General features: G+C 45.7%; 1 pseudogene; it reads right to left on the minus strand.

Annotated features, from left to right (window-relative positions):
- Positions 1-19272: 19272 nt before the first annotated feature.
- Positions 19273-20061, minus strand: LOC138643380 (piwi-like protein 1; annotated as a pseudogene).
- Between the last annotated feature and the right edge of the window lie 2938 nt (positions 20062-22999).

Raw genomic sequence — 22999 nt, forward strand, 5'->3', positions numbered from 1 at the left:
TTTTGAGAGACGGGAAGATCTGAAATAAAATCCATAGAGATATGTGTCCAAGGCCTCTTCGGGACCGACAAGGGCAAAAGCAACCCACTGGCACGAGAACAGCAGGGCTTAGCCCGAGCACAAATCCCACAGGACTGCACAAAAGTACGCACATCCCGCGACAGAGATGGCCACCAAAAGGATCTAGCCACTAACTCTCTGGTACCAAAGATTACAGGATGACCAGCCAACACCGAACAATGAACCTCAGAGATAACTTTATTCGTCCACCTATCAGGGACAAACAGTTTCTCCGCTGGGCAACGATCAGGTTTATTAGCCTGAAATTTTTGCAGCACCCACCGCAAATCAGGGGAAATGGCAGACACAATTACTCCCTCTTTGAGGATACCCGCCGGCTCAGATACACCCGGAGAGTCAGGCACAAAACTCCTAGACAGAGCATCCGCCTTCACATTTTTAGAGCCCAGAAGGTATGAAATCACAAAGTCAAAACGGGCAAAAAACAACGACCAACGAGCTTGTCTAGGATTTAACCGCTTGGCGGACTCGAGATAAGTCAAGTTCTTATGATCAGTCAAGACCACCACGCGATGCTTAGCTCCTTCAAGCCAATGACGCCACTCCTCGAATGCCCATTTCATGGTTAACAACTCTCGATTGCCCACATCATAATTTCGCTCAGCAGGCGAAAACTTCCTGGAAAAGAAGGCGCATGGTTTCATCACCGAGCAATCAAAACTTCTCTGCGACAAAACAGCCCCTGCTCCAATCTCAGAAGCATCAACCTCGACCTGGAACGGAAGCGAAACATCTGGTTGACACAACACAGGGGCAGAAGAAAAACGACGCTTCAACTCTTGAAAAGCTTCCACAGCAGCAGAAGACCAATTGACCAAATCAGCACCTTTCTTGGTCAAATCGGTCAATGGTTTAGCAATACTATATAAATTGCAGATGAAGCGACGATAAAAATTAGCAAAGCCCAGGAACTTTTGCAGACTTTTCAGAGATGTCGGCTGAGTCCAATTATGGATGGCTTGGACCTTAACAGGGTCCATCTCGATAGTAGAAGGGGAAAAGATGAACCCCAAAAATGAAACCTTCTGAACACCAAAGAGACACTTTGATCCCTTCACAAACAAAGAATTAGCACGCAGGACCTGAAACACCGTTCTGACCTGCTTCACATGAGACTCCCAATCATCCGAGAAGATCAAAATGTCATCTAAGTACACAATCAGGAATTTATCCAGGTACTCTCGGAAGATGTCATGCATAAAGGACTGAAACACTGATGGAGCATTGGCAAGTCCGAATGGCATTACTAGATATTCCAAATGGCCCTCGGGCGTATTAAATGCAGTTTTCCACTCATCGCCTCGCTTAATACGCACAAGATTATACGCACCACGAAGATCTATCTTGGTGAACCAACTAGCCCCCTTAATCCGAGCAAACAAATCAGATAACAATGGCAAGGGGTACTGAAATTTAACCGTGATCTTATTTAGAAGGCGGTAATCTATACAAGGTCTCAGTGAACCATCCTTCTTGGCTACAAAAAAGAACCCTGCTCCTAATGGCAACGATGACGGGCGAATATGCCCTTTCTCCAAAGACTCCTTCACATAACTCCGCATAGCGGCGTGCTCAGGCAGAGATAAATTAAACAGTCGACCTTTTGGGAATTTACTACCAGGAATCAAATCGATAGCACAATCACAATCCCTATGCGGAGGTAGGGTATCGGACTTGGGCTCATCAAATAAATCCCGGTAATCAGACAAGAACTCAGGAACCTCAGAAGGGGTGGATGATGAAATAGTCAGAAATGGGACATCACCATGTACCCCCTGACAACCCCAGCTGGACACAGACATGGATTTCCAATCTAATACTGGATTATGGACTTGTAGCCATGGCAACCCCAACACGACCACATCATGCAGATTATGCAACACCAGAAAGCGAATAACCTCCTGATGTGCAGGAGCCATGCACATGGTCAGCTGGGTCCAGTACTGAGGCTTATTCTTGGCCAAAGGCGTAGCATCAATTCCTCTCAATGGAATAGGACACTGCAAGGGCTCCAAGAAAAACCCACAACACCTAGCATACTCCAAGTCCATCAAATTCAGAGCAGCGCCTGAGTCCACAAATGCCATGACAGAATACGATGACAAAGAGCAGATCAAGGTAACAGACAAAAGAAATTTTGACTGTACCGTACCAATCGTGGCAGACCTAGCGAACCGCTTTTTGCACTTAGGACAATCAGAGATAGCATGAGTGGAATCACCACAGTAGAAACACAGCCCATTGAGACGTCTGTGTTCTTGCCGTTCAACTCTGGTCAAAGTCCTATCGCACTGCATAGGCTCAGGTTTAAGCTCAGGTAATACCGCCAAATGGTGCACAGATTTACGCTCGCGCAAGCGTAGACCGATCTGAATGGCCAAAGACATAGACTCATTCAGACCAGCAGGCATAGGAAATCCCACCATGACATCCTTAAGGGCTTCAGAGAGACCTTTTCTGAAAATAGCTGCGAGCGCACCTTCATTCCACTGAGTGAGTACGGACCACTTTCTAAATTTCTGACAATATACCTCTATTTCATCCTGACCCTGACACAGAGCCAGCAAATTCTTCTCTGCCTGATCCACAGAATTAGGCTCATCGTACAGCAATCCGAGCGCCAGGAAAAATGCATCGATATTACTTAATGCAGGATCTCCTGACGCAAAAGAAAATGCCCAGTCCTGAGGGTCGCCACGCAAAAAAGAAATAACGATCCTAACTTGTTGAACTGGGTCACCAGAGGAGCGAGGTTTCAAAGCCAGAAATAGTTTACAATTATTTTTGAAACTCAGAAATTTAGTTCTATCTCCAAAAAACAAATCAGGAATAGGAATTCTCGGTTCTAACATAGAATTCTGAACCACAAAGTCTTGAATACTTTGTACTCTTGCCGTGAGCTGATCCACACATGAAGACAGACCTTTAATGTCCATTGCTACACCTGTGTCCTGAACCACCCAAATGTCTAGGGGAAAAAAAAGGCAAAACACAGTGCAAAGAAAAAAAAATGGTCTCAGAACTTCTTTTTTCCCTCTATTGGGAATCATTAGTACTTTTGGCCTCCAGTACTGTTGTGAAAGGTAATTCAGTACCACAATGGACATAGAGGTCAGCGCACATAAAGTGACCTGGCAATAACCCAAAAACAAGAACGAGCTCTGAGACGTGGGAACTCTGTTGACCGCAATCCCTAATCCTCTCAAACCACACTAAAGGCAGCCGTGGATTGCGCCTAATGCTCCCTATGCAACTCGGCACGGCCTGAGAAACTAGCTAGCCTGAAGATAGAAAATAAGCCTACCTTGCCTCAGAGAAATACCCCAAAGGAAAAGGCAGCCCCCACATATAATGACTGTGAGTTAAGATGAAAAGACAAACGTAGAGATGAAATAGATTTAGCAAAGTGAGGCCCAACTTTCTGAACAGAGCGAGGATAGGAAAGGTAACTTTGCGGTCAACACAAAACCCTACAAACACCACGCAAAGGGGGCAAAAAGACCCTCCGTACCGAACTAACGGCATGGAGGTACACCCTCTGCGTCCCAGAGCTTCCAGCAAGCAGAAAAAAACAAATTGACAAGCTGGACAGAAAAAAACAGCAAACAAATAGCAAAGAGGAACTTAGCTATGCAGAGCAGCAGGCCACAGGAACGATCCAGGAGGAAACAGGTCCAATACTAGAACATTGACTGGAGGCCAGGATCAAAGCACTAGGTGGAGTTAAATAGAGCAGCACCCAACGACTTCACCACATCACCTGAGGAAGGAAACTCAGAAGCCGCAGTACCACTTTCCTCCACCAACGGAAGCTCACAGAGAGAACCAGCCGAAGTACCACTTGTGACCACAGGAGGGAGCTCTGCCACAGAATTCACAACAGGTTCCCCTCTATTTTTGATAACTGACAGCTGCGTGCTGCAACCGTGTTGATGCTTTTTTTTTTACATCTTAGAGTTAATTTATAATGAACCTTACAGGATCAAGGTTGCGGTGGCAAGGATCATTAGCCTGACACAGGGGGACTGGCTGTATTGCTGAGGACTATAGTGCCAAGTTCCGGTAATGGTCTATTGAAGTTCAGTGGAGTAATGCAGCTCTCAGGTGCCAATATCACAGAGGCGTCTCTGATACACTTAAAGAAGTGGTCCACTACATTGTATAATGTCCCCATCTATTTACACTTATTCATTTTAATTACCTTCTACTTCGGTATGTGCCTGTGAGTGGCGCTATCACTGCTAGCTCAGTCTGTATCACATGACCCCGGTTGCAGCCGCCGTTGACATTTGCTAATGTCATGTCAACCTCCGGATTTCCTGGATGTCAGTGACGGCTGCAGCCGGGGTCATGTGATGCACATTGAGCGAATAGCGATAGCACCCCTCACAGGCACATATGGCAGGAGAAGATATTTACAAAAATACTTAGCTAAAAGGTGTAAATCAATGGGGGCATTATACAGTGTAGTGGACCACGTGTTTAAGGTTGCTCTGGTTCTGCATACTCCACCTTGTTCCTTGGGGGGTCATGAACCAGGCCATTCAGTTGAATCGTACTATTCGGGAGAGACATGATGAGCAACAAGAGGTTTTGCTCATTCCATCCGAATCTATCCACTTACCTGAGGAGGAACCAGTGGAAGTTGGAGCCTGCCTTAGACATTGAGAGGAGACATCAGCGTGATCTCAAAATGCAAACTTTATTGGGACATGTAGCAGCAACGTTTCGACCCGGAGGTCTTTGTCAAGCATGCTTGACAAAGACCTCCGGGTCGAAACGTTGCTGCTACATGGCCCAATAAAGTTTGCATTTTGGAATACTACACCCGGATGGAGCGCTGGTCTTTTGTTTCTTTTTGGACTATGTGGATGATCCAGGAAGGTTCCCTGGATGTGGACCGGGCGCCCCAATAAGTGAGTGCTGTCAGTCTTCTTTTTCTTCCTATCAGCGTGATCTCAGACTGTGCCTTTACTGTGGTCGCACTAAAGGGAACCTGTCACCATGGTTGACTGATATGAAATACGGCCATTGCCTTTCAGGCCTGATATACAGCATTCTAAAATGCTATTTATCTGCCCCAACCCAACTTGAAAGAGAAGAGAAAGAGCTTTTATTATAATCACCTGCGGCCCGAGGGGTAAAACTCTTCTTGGTTCGGCAACTCCCTTCTTCCCTACATCATCCACAAAGTCTACCCATTGAATTGCGCTCCTGCGCAGGGTGGGAATACTGACGATGCTGTCCCTATTTTGCAAAAAGGGGTGTTCTGAACTTGAGGGTGAGGTATTGAAGGCACAGTGGGATGCCCCTGCTGGTCTTTCAGGGAAATGGTTTGTACCTGTTCATCTGCGGTGGCCAAGGTTACGTAAGGATGAAGTTGACTTTGTATCTTCATGTTGTGTCGGTGTGCATTTCAAGACCCTGCATATTCGTCCATCTGGGGCTCTTTTGCCATTGACCATTCCTGACTGACCATGGACTCATTTATCGTATGTGTTAAAGATCCATTACGGATCTTCTTTCATTCTCTGATAAAACTGTTATCTTAGTTGTGTTGGATAGGTTTAGGAAAATGGCACACTTTCTTGTTTTACCTGTTCGCCTTGATGCCAATACATTGGCTCAAGTGTTTATCACTGAGATCATTAAGGCTTCATAGGGTTCCCTCAATTGTGGTGTCAGATTGGGGGACTCAATTTGTTTCAAAATTTTGGAGGGCGTTTTGTCCTCATTTAGGTATGCATCTATCGTTCCATGCTCATATTAATGGCCAAACTAAACGCATAAACCAAAGTTTGGAAACGTACCCCATATGTTTTGTGTCAGATAACCAGGAGCGTTGGTGTTCTTTTCTACCACTAGCTGAGTTTGTGTTAAAGAATCATTGTAGCGAGTCCATTGGTAAGTCACCATTTTTTGGCGCATATGGTTACCATTCACAATTCTGTACCCTCAGTAAAAATTAGTCTTCGGGAGTTCCTGGGGAGAAACAATTGTCTTCTATCCTTGTATCCTTGTGTGCATGACTCCACATCCTTATCCTGGTATGCATGGCTCCTGTTGGCAGATATGCATCAGATACAGACTTATTTGTGTGCAGGAGGAGTTTACACTTTTCTGACAGTAGATGGCGATGTCGTTACTGTTACATGCTTAGTTGAATGTAATGCATATACTTGTCGTACTTTGGTATCACTTTCTCTCTGGTAAAAAGGTCTTTTAGACTTCCTGTTATGCTGTATTAAGAAGCTGATGCATGTACCTCATGTTCTGTGTAGATAAAAGTTGAATTACCCCATATAATCTACTCTCACAAGTTTCTTCTGCAACCAAACTATGCAACTGCTCCTCATCCCTATCCTGGTATGCATGGCTCCTCATCCCTATCCTGGTATGCGTTGTTCCCTCATCCCTATCCTGGTATGCATGGCTCTTCACCCTTTTTTGCTTGTCCGCATGGCTCCTCTGTTGTGAATTCCGCTCTTGGGCTCCCTCCGGTGGTTGTAAGTAGCATTTTTGTGAGTTCTGCTCTTGGGCTCCCTCCTGTGGTTTTGAGTGGTATGGCTCCTTCTTGGATTTAGCTTCAGCAGCTGTTTTCACTGATCGTCTTTCTGGCTCGGCTATATTAGTCTGGCCTTATCCCTCATTCAATGCCAGTTGTCAATTGTTCCTGCCTGGAGTCATTGCTCTTAGGATTTTCCTGACACTCTGACCAGTTCAGCAAAAGCTAAGTCCTTGCTTGTCCTTTTGCAGTTCACTTGTTGTGGACTTTGTTGTTCAGCACTTTCTATGTTTTGTTCATTTGTCCAGCTTATCAGTATGGATCTATTCAGCTAGGCTGGAAGCTCTGGGCAGCAGAGTTTACCCTCCACACCTTTAGTCAGGTGTGGAGATTTTTGCATTCCTCTGCGGTGGACTTTTTCTAGTTTTTATTACTGACCGCACAGCGTTCTGTCCTGTACTATTTCAATCTAGCTAGAAGTGGCCTCCTGTGCTTAATCTTGTTTCATACTACGTATGTCATTTCCTTCTCCTCTCACAGTCATTACTTGTGGGGGGCTAATCTATCCTTTAGGGATTTTCTCTGAGGCAAGATAGTTTTCCTGCTTCTATCTTTAGGGGTAGTTAGCTCTTAGGCTGTGACGAGATGCCTAGGCAGAGTTAGGAGCATTCCACGGCTACTTCTAGTGTTGTGTCGAGCTTAGGGACTGCGGTCAGTATAGTTACCACCTGCTCAGAGCTAGTCGCATGTCGCTCCTTAATCACCAGACCATAACAGTACAACTGGCCAAAAATGAGCTGAATGCATCTCAAAAGAAGGAAAAGAAAAAGATTTCTGAGCCATTTTTTTTTCTTTAGTTTGTTTTGTCTTTTTCCTTCCTCTTATCTCTGGGTGATTCAGGATTTGGATGCAGGCATGGATGTTCAGGGGTTGCTTTCTCGTGTGGATCAGCTTGCTGCAAGAGTACAGAGTATTCAAGATTATGTTGTTCAGACTCCGGCCTTAGAGCCTAGAATTCCTACTCCGGATTTGTTTTACGGGGATAGATCTAAGTTTTTGAACTTTAAAAATAACTGCAAATTGTTTTTTGCTCTGAAACCCCGTTCCTCTGGTGACCCCATTCAGCAAGTAAAGATAGTTATTTCTCTGCTGCGTGGCGACCCTCAGGACTGGGCATTCTCTCTTGAGTCAGGGGATCCAGAATTGCTCAATATAGATGCATTCTTTCAATCGCTCGGATTATTGTATGACGAACCTAACTCTGTAGAGCATGCTGAGAAAACACTATTGGCCCTGTGTCAGGGTCAGGAAGCAGCAGAATTATACTGCCAGAAATTTAGAAAATGGTCTGTGCTCACTAAATGGAATGAGGACGCTTTGGCAGCAATTTTCAGAAAGGGTCTTTCTGAAGCCCTTAAAGATGTTATGGTGGGTTTTCCCACGCCTGTTGGTTTGAGCGAATCTATGTCTCTGGCCATTCAGATTGATCGGCGCCTGCGCGAACGCAAAGTGGTGCACCATATGGCAGTGTCCTCTGAGCAGAGTCCTGAGGCCATGCAATGTGATAGGATTTTGACTAGAGCGGAACAGAGGGGATACAAACGTCAGAATGGGCTGTGTTTTTACTGTGGTGATTCTGCTCATGCTATTTCTGATTGCCCTAAGCGTATTAAGAGGGTCGCTAGATCTGTTACCATTAGTACTGTGCAGCCTAAGTTTCTCCTGTCTGTGACCCTGATTTGCTCATTGTCATCTTTTTCTGTCATGGCATTTGTGGATTCGGGCGCTGCTCTGAACTTAATGGACTTAGAATTCGCTAGGCGCTGTGGTTTTTCTTTGCAGCCTTTGCAGAGTCCCATACCCTTGAGGGGTATTGATGCTACACCATTGGCCAAGAATAAACCTCAGTATTGGACTCAGCTGACTATGTGCATAGCTCCTGCACATCAGGAAGATTGCCGTTTTCTGGTGTTGCATAATTTACATGATGTTGTTGTACTGGGTTTTCCATGGTTACAAGTACACAATCCAGTGCTGGATTGGAAATCAATGTCTGTGACTAGTTGGGGTTGTCAAGGGGTACATAGTGACGTTCCTTTAATGTCAATTTCCTCTTCCCCCTCTTCTGATGTTCCTGAATTTTTGTTAGATTTCCAGGATGTATTCGATGAGCCCAAGTCCAGTTCCTTTCCTCCACATAGGGACTGTGATTGTGCTATTGACTTGATTCCTGGCTGTAAGTTCCCTAAGGGCCGACTTTTCAATCTGTCTGTGCCAGAGCATGCCGCCATGCGGAGCTATGTTAAGGAGTCTTTAGAGAAGGGGCATATTCGGCCGTCTTTGTTACCAATGGGAGTGGGATTCTTTTTTGTTGCCAAGAAGGATGGCTCCTTAAGACCCTGTATTGATTATCGCCTTCTTAATAAGATCACGGTCAAATTCCAATACCCTTTACCTTTGCTCTCTGATTTGTTTGCTAGGATTAAGGGGGCTAGTTGGTTTACCAAGATTGACCTTCGAGGGGCATATAATCTTTTTCGTATTAAACAGGGTGACGAATGGAAAACTGCATTTAATATGCCCGAAGGCCATTTTGAATACCTGGTGATGCCTTTCGGGCTTTCTAATGCTCCTTCTGTATTTCAGTCCTTTATGCATGATATTTTCCGCAATTATCTTGACAAATTCTTGATTGTGTATTTGGATGATATTTTGATTTTTTCCAATGATTGGGAGTCTCATGTGAAGCAGATCAGGATGGTATTCCAGATCCTTCGTGATAATGCTCTATTTGTGAAGGGGTCTAAGTGCCTATTTGGAGTTCAGAAGGTCTCTTTTTTGGGGTTTATTTTTTCCCCTTCGTCTATAGAAATGGATCCTGTTAAGGTCCAAGCCATTCATGACTGGATTCAACCCACATCTGTGAAGAGCCTTCAGAAATTTTTGGGCTTTGCTAATTTTTATCGCCGTTTCATTGCCAAATTCTCTAGTGTGGTTAAACCCCTGACCGATTTGACGAAGAAAGGCGCTGATGTGACTAATTGGTCCTCTGAGGCTGTTGAGGCCTTTCAGGAGCTTAACCGCCGATTTACTTCTACCACTGTCTTGCGTCAGCCGGATGTTTCTCTTCCCTTTCACGTTGAGGTTGACGCTTCTGAGATTGGGGCAGGGGCCGTTTTGTCACAGAGGAATTCTGATGGTTCCTTGATGAAGCCATGTGCCTTCTTTTCCAGAAAGTTTTCGCCTGCGGAATGCAATTATGATGTTGGCAATCGGGAGTTGTTGGCTATGAAGTGGGCATTTGAGGAGTGGCGACATTGGCTTGAGGGAGCCAAGTATCGCATTGTGGTCTTGACCGATCATAAGAATCTGATTTACATTGAGTCAGCCAAGCGGCTGAACCCTAGACAGGCTCGGTGGTCCCTGTTTTTCTCCCGTTTTGATTTTGTGGTCTCGTATCTTCCAGGATCTAAGAATGTTAAAGCGGATGCCCTCTCTAGGAGTTTTATGCTGGATTCTCCTGGAGTCCTTGAGCCGGTTGGCATTCTTAGGGAAGGGGTGATTCTGTCTGCCATCTCCCCTGATTTGCGGCGGGTGCTTCGGGAGTTTCAGGCTGATAAACCTGACCGCTGTCCTGTGGGAAAGCTGTTTGTTCCTGATAGATGGACAAGTAAGGTAATTTCTGAGGTCCATTGTTCTGTGTTGGCCGGTCATTCTGGGATTTTTGGTACCAGAGATTTGGTTGCTAGGTCCTTTTGGTGGCCTTCCTTGTCGCGGGATGTGCGTTCTTTTGTGCAGTCCTGTGGGACTTGTGCCCGGGCTAAGCCTTGCTGTTCCCGTGCTAGTGGGTTGCTTTTGCCTTTGCCTGTCCCGGAGAGGCCTTGGACGCATATTTCCATGGATTTTATTTCGGATCTTCCTGTGTCCCAGAGGATGTCTGTTATCTGGGTGGTTTGTGACCGGTTCTCTAAAATGGTCCATTTGGTACCTTTGCCTAAATTGCCTTCCTCCTCTGATTTGGTTCCATTGTTTTTTAAACATGTGGTTCATTTGCATGGCATTCCGGAGAATATTGTGTCTGACAGAGGTTCCCAGCTTGTTTCCAGGTTTTGGCGGGCCTTTTGTGCTAGGATGGGTATTATCCCAGGAAAAGGCTCAGCGTTTTGCTAACCGCCGTCGGTGTGTTGGTCCTCGGCTTCGTGTGGGGGATTTGGTCTGGTTGTCCTCTCGTCATGTTCCTATGAAGGTTTCTTCCCCTAAGTTCAAGCCTCGGTTTATTGGTCCTTATAAGATTTCTGAGATTATCAATCCTGTGTCTTTTCATTTGGCCCTTCCAGCCTCTTTTGCCATCCACAATGTTTTCCATAGATCTTTGTTGCGGAGATATGTGGTGCCCGTTGTTCCATCTGTTGATCCTCCTGCCCCGGTGTTGGTTGAGGGGGAGTTGGAATATGTGGTTGAGAAAATTTTGGATTCTCGTTTTTTGAGGCGGAAGTTTCAGTATCTTGTCAAGTGGAAGGGTTATGGCCAGGAGGATAATTCTTGGGTTGTTGCCTCCGATGTTCATGCCGCCGATTTGGTTCGTGCTTTTCATTTGCCTCGTCCTGATCGGCCTGGGGGCTCTGGTGAGGGTTCGGTGACCCCTCCTCAAGGGGGGGGTACTGTTGTGAATTCCGCTCTTGGGCTTCCTCCGGTGGTTGTAAGTAGCATTTTTGTGAGTTCTGCTCTTGGGCTCCCTCCTGTGGTTTTGAGTGGTATGGCTGCTTCTTGGATTTAGTTTCAGCAGCTGTTTTCACTGATCGTCTTTCTGGCTCGGTTATATTAGTCTGGCCTTATCCCTCATTCAATGCCAGTTGTCAATTGTTCCTGCCTGGAGTCATTGCTCTTAGGATTTTCCTGACACTCTGACCAGTTCAGCAAAAGCTAAGTCCTTGCTTGTCCTTTTGCAGTTCACTTGTTGTGGACTTTGTTGTTCAGCACTTTCTATGTTTTGTTCATTTGTCCAGCTTATCAGTATGGATCTATTCAGCTAGGCTGGAAGCTCTGGGCAGCAGAGTTTGCCCTCCACACCTTTAGTCAGGTGTGGAGATTTTTGCATTCCTCTGCGGTGGACTTTTTCTAGTTTTTATTACTGACCGCACAGCGTTCTGTCCTGTACTATTTCGATCTAGCTAGAAGTGGCCTCCTGTGCTTAATCTTGTTTCATACTACGTATGTCATTTCCTTCTCCTCTCACAGTCATTACTTGTGGGGGGCTAATCTATCCTTTGGGGATTTTCTCTGAGGCAAGATAGTCTTCCTGCTTCTATCTTTAGGGGTAGTTAGCTCTTAGGCTGTGACGAGATGCCTAGGCAGAGTTAGGAGCATTCCACGGCTACTTCTAGTGTTGTGTCGAGCTTAGGGACTGCGGTCAGTATAGTTACCACCTGCTCAGAGCTAGTCGCATGTCGCTTCTTAATCACCAGACCATAACACTCCTCATCCCTATCCTTGTCCGCATGGCTCATAATGCCTTGTATGCAAGGCTAGTCATCCCTATCCTGGTATGATTGGCTCACATCCCTATTCTTGTATGCCTGGCTCCATCCTTATCCTGCTATGCATGGCCCCATCCCTATCCTTGAATGCATGGCTCCATCCCTATACTTGTATGCATGGTCCCATCCATATCCTTGTATGCATGGTTCCATCCCTAACCTTGTATGCTTGACTCCATCTCTGTCCTTGCATGTATGGCTCCATACCTATCTGTGTATGCATGACCCCATTCTTATCCTTGTCAGATTGGCCTCCATCAAAAAACTTTACAAAAAATTAAACTATTACACTTACCTTTCTGCGCTCCCTCACAGTGTCTTGCTCTGGTGCCAGCAGCTGCTTTATTCTTGTAACCAGTGCAAGACAGGGACTTCATGCGCTGCTCACTAGCAGAGCACAGCTGCCGGAATACTCACCGCACCCCACGCCAGAACCATGTGCGTTGAGGGCAGTAAGTATTAAGTAGCACGCACAGTATCAACCGCTGAGTGGTCAAGTGTGCCGCTACTTAAGAGAAATGAATATTCACCTCTCTCCATGCCCATGGGAGTGGAGAGAGGTGAATATTCATTTCTCTAAAGTAGTGGCACATGTGACCACCCGGCAGCTGCAGGAGTAGGCTGCTATGGCTCTGACACTGTGCACGCTATTACAGAGAAATAAATATTCATTGCCAGCGCAGTGAATATTCATTTCTCTTCAACAGCAGGAACAGGAGTTAGCTCCAGCAGCCGGCTCCTGCCTCCTGTGTCCCACTGCTCTGCTACTGCCCCTCAATGTTCTGGACACCTCACTGAAGTATAAGCTGAGGGGGGCATTTTCAGCACAAAAAAATGTGCTGAAAAACTCAGCTTATACTCGACTATATACGATATACAGAGCATAAGTTTGCACACAACTTCTCATTTAAAGATTTTTCGGTATTTTCATAACTATGAAAATTGTAAATTCACACTGAAGGCATCAAAACTATGAATTAACACATGTGGAATTATATACTTAACAGAAAAGTGTGCAACAACTGAAAAAATGTCTTATATTCTAGGATCTTCAAAGTAGCCACCTTTTGCTTTGATGACTGCTTTGCACACTCTTGGCATTCTCTTGATGAGCTTCAAGAGGTAGTCACCTGAAATGGTCTTCCAACAATCTTGAAGGAGTTCCCAGAGATGCTTAGCACTTGTTGGCCCTTTTGCCTTCACTCTGCGGTCCAGCTCACTCCAAACCATCTCGACTGGGTTCAGGTCTGGTGACTGTGGAGGCCAGGTCATCTGGCATAGCATACCATCACTCTCCTTCTTAGTCAAATAGCCCTTACACAGCCTGGAGGTGTGTTTGGTGTCTTTGTCCTGTTGACAAATAAATGATGGTCCAACTAAATGCAAACCGGATGGAATACCATGCCATCGCTGCACGATGCTGTGGTAGCCTTGCTGGTTCAGAATGCCTTCAATTTTGAATAAATCCCCCACAGTGTCACCAGCAAAGCACCCCCACACCATCACACCTCCTCCTCCATGCTTCACGGTGGGAACCAGGCTTGTAGCGTCCAACCGTTCACCTTTTCTGCGTCGCCCAAAGACACGGTGGTTGAAAACCAAAGATCTCAAATTTGGACTCATCAGACCAAAGCACAGATTTCCACTGGTCTATTGTCCATTCCTTGTGTTCTTTAGCCTAAACAAGTCTCTTCTGCTTGTTGCCTGTCCTTAGCAATGGTTTGCTAGCAGCTATTTTACCATGAAGGCCTGCTGCACAAAGTCTCCTCTTAACAGTTGGTGTAGAGATGTGTCTGCTGCTAGAACTCTGTGTGGCATTGACCCGGTCTCTAATCTGAGCTGCTGTTATCCTGTGATTTCTGAGGCTGGTGACTTGGATAAGCTTATCCTCAGAAGCAGAGGTGACTCTTGGTCTTCATTTCCTGGGGCAGTCCTCATGTGAGCCAGTTTCTTTGTAGCGCTTGATGGTTTTTGCAACTGCACTTGAGGATACTTTCAAAGTTTTCCCAATTTTTCGGACTGACTGACCTTCATTTCTTAAAGTAATGAGGCCACTCGTTTTTCTTTACTTAGCTGCTTTTTTCTTGCCATAATACAAATTCTAACAGTCTCTTCGGTAGGACTATCAGCTGTGTATCCACCAGACTTCTGCACAACACAACTGATGGTCCCAACCCCATTTATAAGGCACTTATTAAACCTGACAAGGCACACCTGTGAAGTGAAAACCATTCCCGGTGACTACCTCTTGAAGCTCATCAAGAGAATGCCAAGAGTGTGCAAAGCAGTCATCAAAGCAAAAGGTGGCTACTTTGAAGAAACTAGAATATAAGACATATTTTCAGTTGTTTCACACTTTTTTGTTACGTATATAATTTCACATGTGTTAATTCATAGTTTTGATGCCTTCAGTGTGATTTTTACAATTTTCATAGTCATGAAAATACAGAAAAATCTTTAAATGAGAAGGTGTGTCAAAACTTTTGCTCTGTACTGTGTATGTATGTATGTATATACTGACGCCGCCCTGCTCGCCGCATTCTGCTCCGGACTTAGCAAGTGTACGGAGAGCTGCTGCTGAGATAGGGTCAGAATCGTCCTTTTAATAGTTAGTGTAGGTCTGCAACTGTTCATTCCACAACTCCTGAGAAACCAAAAGTCCTTTTTAGGGCTAATTTGGGGGTCCGGAGATTGCAGCGCTAGGTAGGCAGGGGAGTCTATGTGCATGGATCGCCCCCAGAGTAGGGCAATGGGGAACTCGGTACCGGGCCCTTCGGTTCTCAAGGGGGGATGTCACGGTGGCTGACCCGGTCCGTGGCCCTCGGGATGTCCGTAGAATAAGGGGGGAAAGGTCTTTAAAAGGGATTATGTTCGTGACGCAACCTGTGGTATTCGGTCAGGGTGACCGACACTGCTTAGGGGTCCGCTGGGGTGATGTTATGGCAGCTAGATGGTATATCTTCCCACAGGTGAAGTATGTCCCCAGGGCTTCCCAGAGTGTAGATGGTGGATGGTGCAAAGCGCACTGAATAACGAGGACATAAGGGCGCAGTCTCTTTACCTTTACTGAAGGCTTCAGCATCCACAGTCCAGGGTAGGGACCACAGGGTAGGCAGAGTCCGGCCGGTCTGAAGGCAATATCCAGAGTCCCCTTATCCAGGAGGAATTCAATAGCCTTCCCCTAGCGCACAGTAACTCAGTAGGTCCCTACTTGCATAAGCTACCATAAGGTCCTCACTGTTGTTACTCCTCTCTGTCCCCCAGATGGTACGGATAGGACAAAACCCGTACGCCTGATGGCCTGAGGCTTGTTTATAGGGACCCTAGAGACGCCCCGACCCCCACAAGTTGCCACCGTGTCTTCTTAGGTATAAAGATCGGACAGCCAACTTGGAATTAACTGTCCTGCCAGTCTCTGAAGTGTTGTGAATTCTGCTCTTGGGCTCCCTCCGGTGGTTGTAAGTAGCATTTTTGTGAGTTCTGCTCTTGGGCTCCCTCCTGTGGTTTTGAGTGGTATGGCTGCTTCTTGGATTTAGCTTCAGCAGCTGTTTTCACTGATTGTCTTTCTGGCTCGGCTATATTAGTCTGGCCTTATCCCTCATTCAATGCCAGTTGTCAATTGTTCCTGCCTGGAGTCATTGCTCTTAGGATTTTCCTGACACTCTGACCAGTTCATCAAAGCTAAGTCCTTGCTTGTCCTTTTGCGGTTCACTTGTTGTGGACTTTGTTGTTCAGCACTTTCTTTGTTTTTGTTCATTTGTCCAGCTTTTAAGTATGGATCTATTCAGCTAAGCTGGAAGCTCTGGGCAGCAGAGTTTGCCCTCCACACCTTTAGTCAGGTGTGGAGATTTTTGCATTTCTCTGCGGTGGACTTTTTCTAGTTTTTATTACTGACCGCACAGCGTTCTGTCCTGTACTATTTCGATCTAGCTAGAAGTGGCCTCCTGTGCTAAATCTTGTTTCATACTACGTATATCATTTCCTTCTCCTCTCACAGTCATTATTTGTGGGGGGCTAATCTATCCTTTGGGGATTTTCTCTGAGGCAAGATAGTTTTCCTGCTTCTATCTTTAGGGGTAGTTAGCTCTTAGGCTGTGACGAGATGCCTAGGCAGAGTTAGGAGCATTCCACGGCTACTTCTAGTTTTGTGTTGAGCTTAGGGACTGCGGTCAGTATAGTTGCCACCTGCTCAGAGCTAGACGCATGTCGCTCCTTAATCACCAGATCATAACACTGAAGTAACGGCATAGAGCTCTTTACTCCCTCAGTATTCTGGCCACCGGATCTGCGCTTCAGATGGAGGCAGCCTGCTTCTAGCTGGTCTCCCACTGATGTTTCTCTCCTGTTGCTATGACTTCTTTTCTCACTCACTACAGCACAATTCCTTTCTTGTCCTTTCTAAGGATGCTGCTGCATGGGTTGCAGGCGCAGCTCCGTGTCCTTCTCCCTCCTCAGACTTCAGTCTGGATCTGACTAGAGATCACCCTAGCCAGCTCGACCGGGAGACCTTTCCTCGTCGGTCCCCAGCCCAGAACTCTCCTCAGACTTCTCGTTCTGGCTCTGACTAACTTCCTCACCAACCCTCCAGTTTTACCCTAATGTGAGGAGTGGCCTAATAGATACAACCCTTAACTCCCCCTGGTGGACTGGCGTGTGAAGTGTGTGTGTGGCTGTGATACCTGAACAGAAGATCTCCTTCATTGCCTTCAGACGTAACATCACTCCCCCTGGTGGAAGAATAACATTACTGCAAAGAACCAGGACTCTGGGGCGCTGCATGCACATATCCACATCAGTGCAAGGCCTGCAGGCACTGTATGTGAGCACATAGCTCTCACTGCATACCTCCAAAAGCTCTATTACTGTATGCTGCTGCTTATTTAATATATACCTAGCTGGAGTTATCTGTGGCAATTATATTTTATTTTTACTAAACCTTATACCCGCACCTTTTATTCTAAAGCAGTCCATAGCCCCCTTATTTCTACATTTATTTGTTTGGTCACGCTGCAGACTACAGCCAGGTCATTGTAATTGAAGAGGGTGCAAATCTATGAATTTTTTTTTGTGTCCCAGGCATCAGATGTGAGTGCACCCCAAAATTTTATTTTGTGTCATAGCCAACTTATTGACACAATTTAGTTGTGCCCAAAAAGATCAACGCCACATTTAGATCAGTCTGTTATCTCAGGCTGACGGCTGGTGTATGTGTGGTGGAAAAATCGTAGCTTTGCAGGCATAAGTTGCATAGTTCGGTATGCTAGCCTTGTTCCACTCCTTTATATTTTTTTTCAAAAATTCACCAAATTCCCCCAAAAATGTAAATAGTTTGTTCTGTCAGTCTGACGCCTGGTGTATCTGTGTTGGAAAAATCGTAGCTTCGCAGGCATATGTAGCATAGGTCTGTGTCCTAGCCTTGTTCTACTTTTTCTTTTTTTTTTAATCACCAACCCCCCCTCAAAATGTATACAGTCTGTTATGTCAGGCTGAGGCCTGGTGTATCTGTGGTGGAAAAATCGTAGCTTCGCAAGCATACTGATTAAAATGGGTAGGCAAGGGGAAAGGTATGGGGAAGCAGATGTGATGCTGATGGTGCATGCAGAGGCCGTGGCCAAGCTGAAAGTGGTCCACAACAAAGACCCACATCTTCTCGCTTGACCTTCCTGTCCCAGTTTCTAGGGGACTGCAGCACACCACTATTGAAGCCATAGCAGTGTGAAACGGTTGTTGGTTGGATAGCGGATAATGCTTCCAGTCACTTAGCCGTCACCACCACCATATCTTCCACACGGTCATATCTGAGTAGCCGTGAGTGTGGACCGGATATTCTTCATCCTGATCCTCCTTCCTCCCACCATGCCGAGTGCCCTGAGACAACTGATCCCACACTTGGACACTCTAAAGAGCTGTTCAGTTTTCCCAATAAAGATACCGGACTCTCGGCCGGTCATCTTGAAGTGGGGCCAGATGAGATCGCATGTAGCGATGCCTAAAGCTTTGAACAGCCACGGTCACACGAAGGTGATGGTGAGAAAGTGTCACAAGAGGTGGACGATGATGAGCCACAATTGCCAGAAAGTCAGGAGGAGGAGCAGGGTGCGGATGTGGAAGACGAGATGGTGGATGACATAGAGACTGACCCAACCTGGCAGAGCACATGCAGAGCCAGGACAGCAGCACACATGGGGAAGGAGGTATATCACCCCAACAGGCAGCAAGAAGCAGTGTGGTGGCCACAGACATAAGGCATGCATCCGTTCCCCGTAACACCAACAAGAGGGAAGTTGCCATTCCAACTGTTAGATCTTCCCGAGTCTGGTTATTTTTTAAAGACTGCTGATAACCCCAAACAGGCCATTTGCAGCACCTGCCATGCCCACATCAGCAGAGTTAGCAAAACTACCAGCCTGACCACCACCAGCATGATGAGGCACATGGCAGCAAAGCACCCGACTGAACCCCCGGGCTCCAGGAACACTGTCTGCAGGTGACACCACTGCTTCTTCCACTGTTTTGTGTAGAAGCCAATCCCCAGTCCACCGTGCATGTGAAGATGCTTCTGGCCCTGCACCTGTTATTGCCCACAGTCAAGCAGCACCATCATCAAGCCCGCCCAAGTCCTTATCCCAGCACAGCCTTCAGTTGTCTATACCCCAGTCATTGGAACGCAAGCAGAAATACCCAGGCAATGCCCCATAGTACTAAATTCTAACATTTCTCATCTGCTTGCATTCGAAATGCTGCCTTTTATGCTCACTGAGGCGGAAGCTTTCCGCAACCTGATGGCGGCAGCCATCCCAAGGTACTCGGTCCCCAGTCACCACTATTTCTCCTGGTGTGCCATACCGGCATTACACCAGCATGTGTCCCACAACATTACCCGTGCCCTCAACAATGCTGTTACAGGGAAAGTCCACCTAACCACGGACACGTGGACAAGTGCTTGTGGGCAGGGATGGTACATCTCACTGACGGCACACTAGGTTTACATAGTGGAAGCCGGGACCCAGTAAGACCTTGGGATGGAACACATCCTCCCCACGCCAAGGATTGCGGGCCCTACGTCAATCAGGGTTGTCCCCACAGTCTACCACTCCTGCATCTTCTCCTCCTCCTCTTCAGCCTCCATCTGTGAAATGAACACATCAGTCAGTAACTGGAAGCAACAGAAGTGGCAACAGACTGGCTGATGATGAAGTCATACCATTCAGGTCTGGTGACTTCACTATCAACTATTGTTCCCGGTGGTGGATTCTGGAGCCGGCCGCCCATATTGGCAAAGAATCTGGCATGTATTTTTTTCTTCACCACCACCACGGTTACTCTTGGGCTGTAATCTTGTTTAGCAGACTTGATGCAGTCCATGAACTGTGGGATCTCGTAGTTCACTAAGGTTTTCATCTGCCCGTTGCCTTCTCCGTCTCTGTAGATGATGATGTGGTGCTACAGGCCTATGTAAGTCTTGCTCCATGCATGCAGCGCCGCTTGCATACAAACTTTCAGGCCATCGACAATCTCTTGTCTCTGATCCTGGATGACGCATTGGGAAAACCAGCTAGCCATTTGCTTATTCGTGCTAGCAATAAAGCCAGCAATAGATCTCCTCCCCTGCAGGGTGTCATGGTAGCAATCATTCCCAATGGTTATCATTTTTTCCAGTGGCATCTCCACGGTCCACAGCTCTCCTTCTAACTTGCAGTTCATCTGTAAGGCAATTTTGGTGCAGACAAAGAGGACAGTCTGGGGTTTGCTCAAGGTCCTGGCAATCACGCACTGACTGGGGATGGGGAACTCCACGCACAGGTGCTTCTTGATGGCGTCGTATTTCATCTTATTAATGCTGGACAAGATACAGACAACCATCTCGAAGTGGTCCATAATGTTCTGCTGGAAGGCCTGTAAATATCCTCGCACCATGGAGGTCTGACTGCTGCCCATGCGCCTTGGGGCTGTGGTGGTTTGACTGCTGCCCAGACTCCTTGGGGCTGCGGTGGTCTGACTGCTGGCTGGGGTCCTTGGGGCTGAGGTGGTCTGACTGCTGGCTGGGGTCCTTGTGGCTGCTGTACCTGCCCAGGTGGTCTTTGTGGGGCTTGCTACTGCACACGAGCTCGGCCTTGGGCCCGGGACATGGCTCGTCTGTTCATCTTTTACTTCGTCCACAAACCACGCACTAGTGTGTATTGGGCCTAGTTTTTAATAAGGCCTTCATCAATGTTTCCTCATTCTCCACCATGTTTAATGTGTTCTGTGCTGCTTCACAAGTGCAAGGGGTTTTTTATGATGTCTGTTACCAATTTGAGACCAAAAGAAATGTTACTCCCCCAGGGGGAAATTTCTTAAAAAGGAGACGTACATATCTTCTTCCCATTTATTCTTATATTTTCCATTTTTCCTATCTCTTGACAGTCATCTAATGAGCTAGTGTATACTCTAAAATAGAAACTTATTCAAAGAGTTTTATATTATATTTTTATTTAAATCCCTGTCTCTGAGCTGTTGCTAGGGACAAACTCATTGGACACATTCTGACTTCATATTTATGAACCTGTGTTCACCCCTCCCTTTTGTTAGTTTCTTTCATAGGTGGATTCACATGTTTCATTTATTTTTTATTTCAGTATGATTTATCTTATGTCTCCTCATTCTCCACCACTAGATCACATGTCTGGTCTATGTGTGGTCTTCAAATCTTGTCTTTTCAGACATACATTTCAGTTTTTGGTCTGATACCCTAGGTGTATACAGTATTTTTTGTTTTTTAAGATTTTTAAAAATACATCCCACATATTGAAACAGTCTGTTATCTCAGTCACACATCTGGTCTATCAGTGGTCTTCAAATCTTGTCTTTTCAGACATACATTCCATTTTTCAGTCTCAGTATTTTCTGCTTTGAAAATTTTTAAAAATACAGGCCACATAGTGAAACAGTCTGTTATCTCCGTCCGATGGCCATATTATATGTGTATATATTTAGTAGATCTTCCTTTTGCAAAAATAACAGCCTCTAGTCGCTTCCTGTAGCTTTTAATGAGTTCCTGGATCCTGGATGAAGGTATTTTTGACCATTCCTCTTTACAAAACAATTCCAGTTCAGTTAAGTTTGATGGTCGCCGAGCACGGACAGCCCTCTTCAAATGATCCCACAGATGTTCAATGATATTCAGGTCTGGGGACTGGGATGGCCATTTCAGAACAGTGTAATTGTTCCTCTGCATGAATGCCTGAGTAGATTTGGAGCGGTGTTTTGGATCATTGTCTTGCTGAAAGATCCATCCCCTGCGTAACTTCAACTTTGTCACTGATTCATGAACATTATTGTCAAGAATCTGCTGATACTGAGAGGAATCCATGTGTCCCTCAACTTTAACAAGATTCCCGGTGTCGGCATTGGCCACACAGCCCCAAAGCATGATGGAACCTCCACCAAATTTTACTGTGGGTAGCAAGTGTTTTTCTTGGAATGCTGTGTTTTTGGCCGCCATGCATAACGCCTTTTTGTATGACCAAACAACTCAATCTTGGTTTCATCAGTCCACAGGACCTTCTTCCAAAAAGACATTGGCTTCTCCAAATGTGCTTTTGCATACCTCAGCCGACTCTGTTTGTGGCGTGCTTGCAGAAACGGCTTCTTTTGCATCGCTTTCCCATACAGCTTCTCCTTGTGCAAAGTGCGTTGTAGAGTTGACCGATGCACAGTGACACCATCTGCAGCAAGTTGATGCTGCAGCTCTCTGGAGGTGGTCTGAGGATTGTCCTTGACTGATCTCACCATTCTTCTTCTCTGCCTTTCTGATGTTTTTCTTGGCCTGCTACTTCTGGCCTTAGCAAGAACTGTACTTGTGTTCTTCCATTTCCTTACTATGTTCCTCACAGTGGAAATTGACAGGTAAATCTCTGAGACAGCTTTTTGTATCCTTCCCCTGAACAACTATGTTGAATAATCTTTGTTTTCAGATCATTAGACAGTGGTTTTGAGGAGCCCATGATGCCACTCTTCAGAGGAGATTCAAACAGGAGAACAACTTGCAAATGGCCACTTTAAGTAGCTTTTCTCATGATTGCATACACCTGGCTATGAAGTTCAAAGCTCAATGAGGTTAGAAAACCAAAAAAAGTCAGTAAAAAGTAGGTTAGGAGTATTTAAAACAAGAAAATGATAAGGGTGCCCATACTTATGCACCTGTCAAATTTAGTTTGAATGCAGATTGCACATTTTCTGTTAGTACAATAAACCTCATTTAAAGGCAGAAATATTACTGTATCCAACAGTTATTAGATATATGAAACTGCAATAGCAGTTGCAAAAAAAAAACAAATTTTATAAAAATATTTAGAATTGAGAGTCTTCAATGGTTGATACCTTTTAATGGCTAACTGAAAAGATGGTAACAAATTGCAAGCTTTCGAGACTACACAGGTCTCTTCATCAGGCAAAGACTAAAACAAATTCTGAAGAATCACATATTTATGCACAACATAGTATAGGGGAAAAAAAAAAAGAGGGGACAAAAAAAACCATGGATAAGCCAGGTGACATGAAGCAGAATTACCATGGGTGATAAACAGTTACGTCCATAAATATTGGGCGTATATTATGGACGTAACTGTTCATCACCCATGGTAATTCTGCTTCATGTCACGTGGCTTATCCATGGTTTTTTTTCCCCTCTTTTTTTTTTTTTTTCCTATACTATGTTGTGCATAAATATGTGATTCTTCAGAATTTGTTTTAGTCTTTGCCTGATGAAGAGACCTGTGTAGTCTCGAAAGCTTGCAATTTCTTACCATCTTCTCAGTTAGCCATTAACCCCTTCCCGACCCATGACGCCACGTAGGCGTCATGAAAGTCGGTGCCAATCCGACCCATGACGCCT

This window comes from Ranitomeya imitator, chromosome 6, assembly GCF_032444005.1.
Source record: "Ranitomeya imitator isolate aRanImi1 chromosome 6, aRanImi1.pri, whole genome shotgun sequence".
Lineage (NCBI taxonomy): Eukaryota > Metazoa > Chordata > Amphibia > Anura > Dendrobatidae > Ranitomeya > Ranitomeya imitator.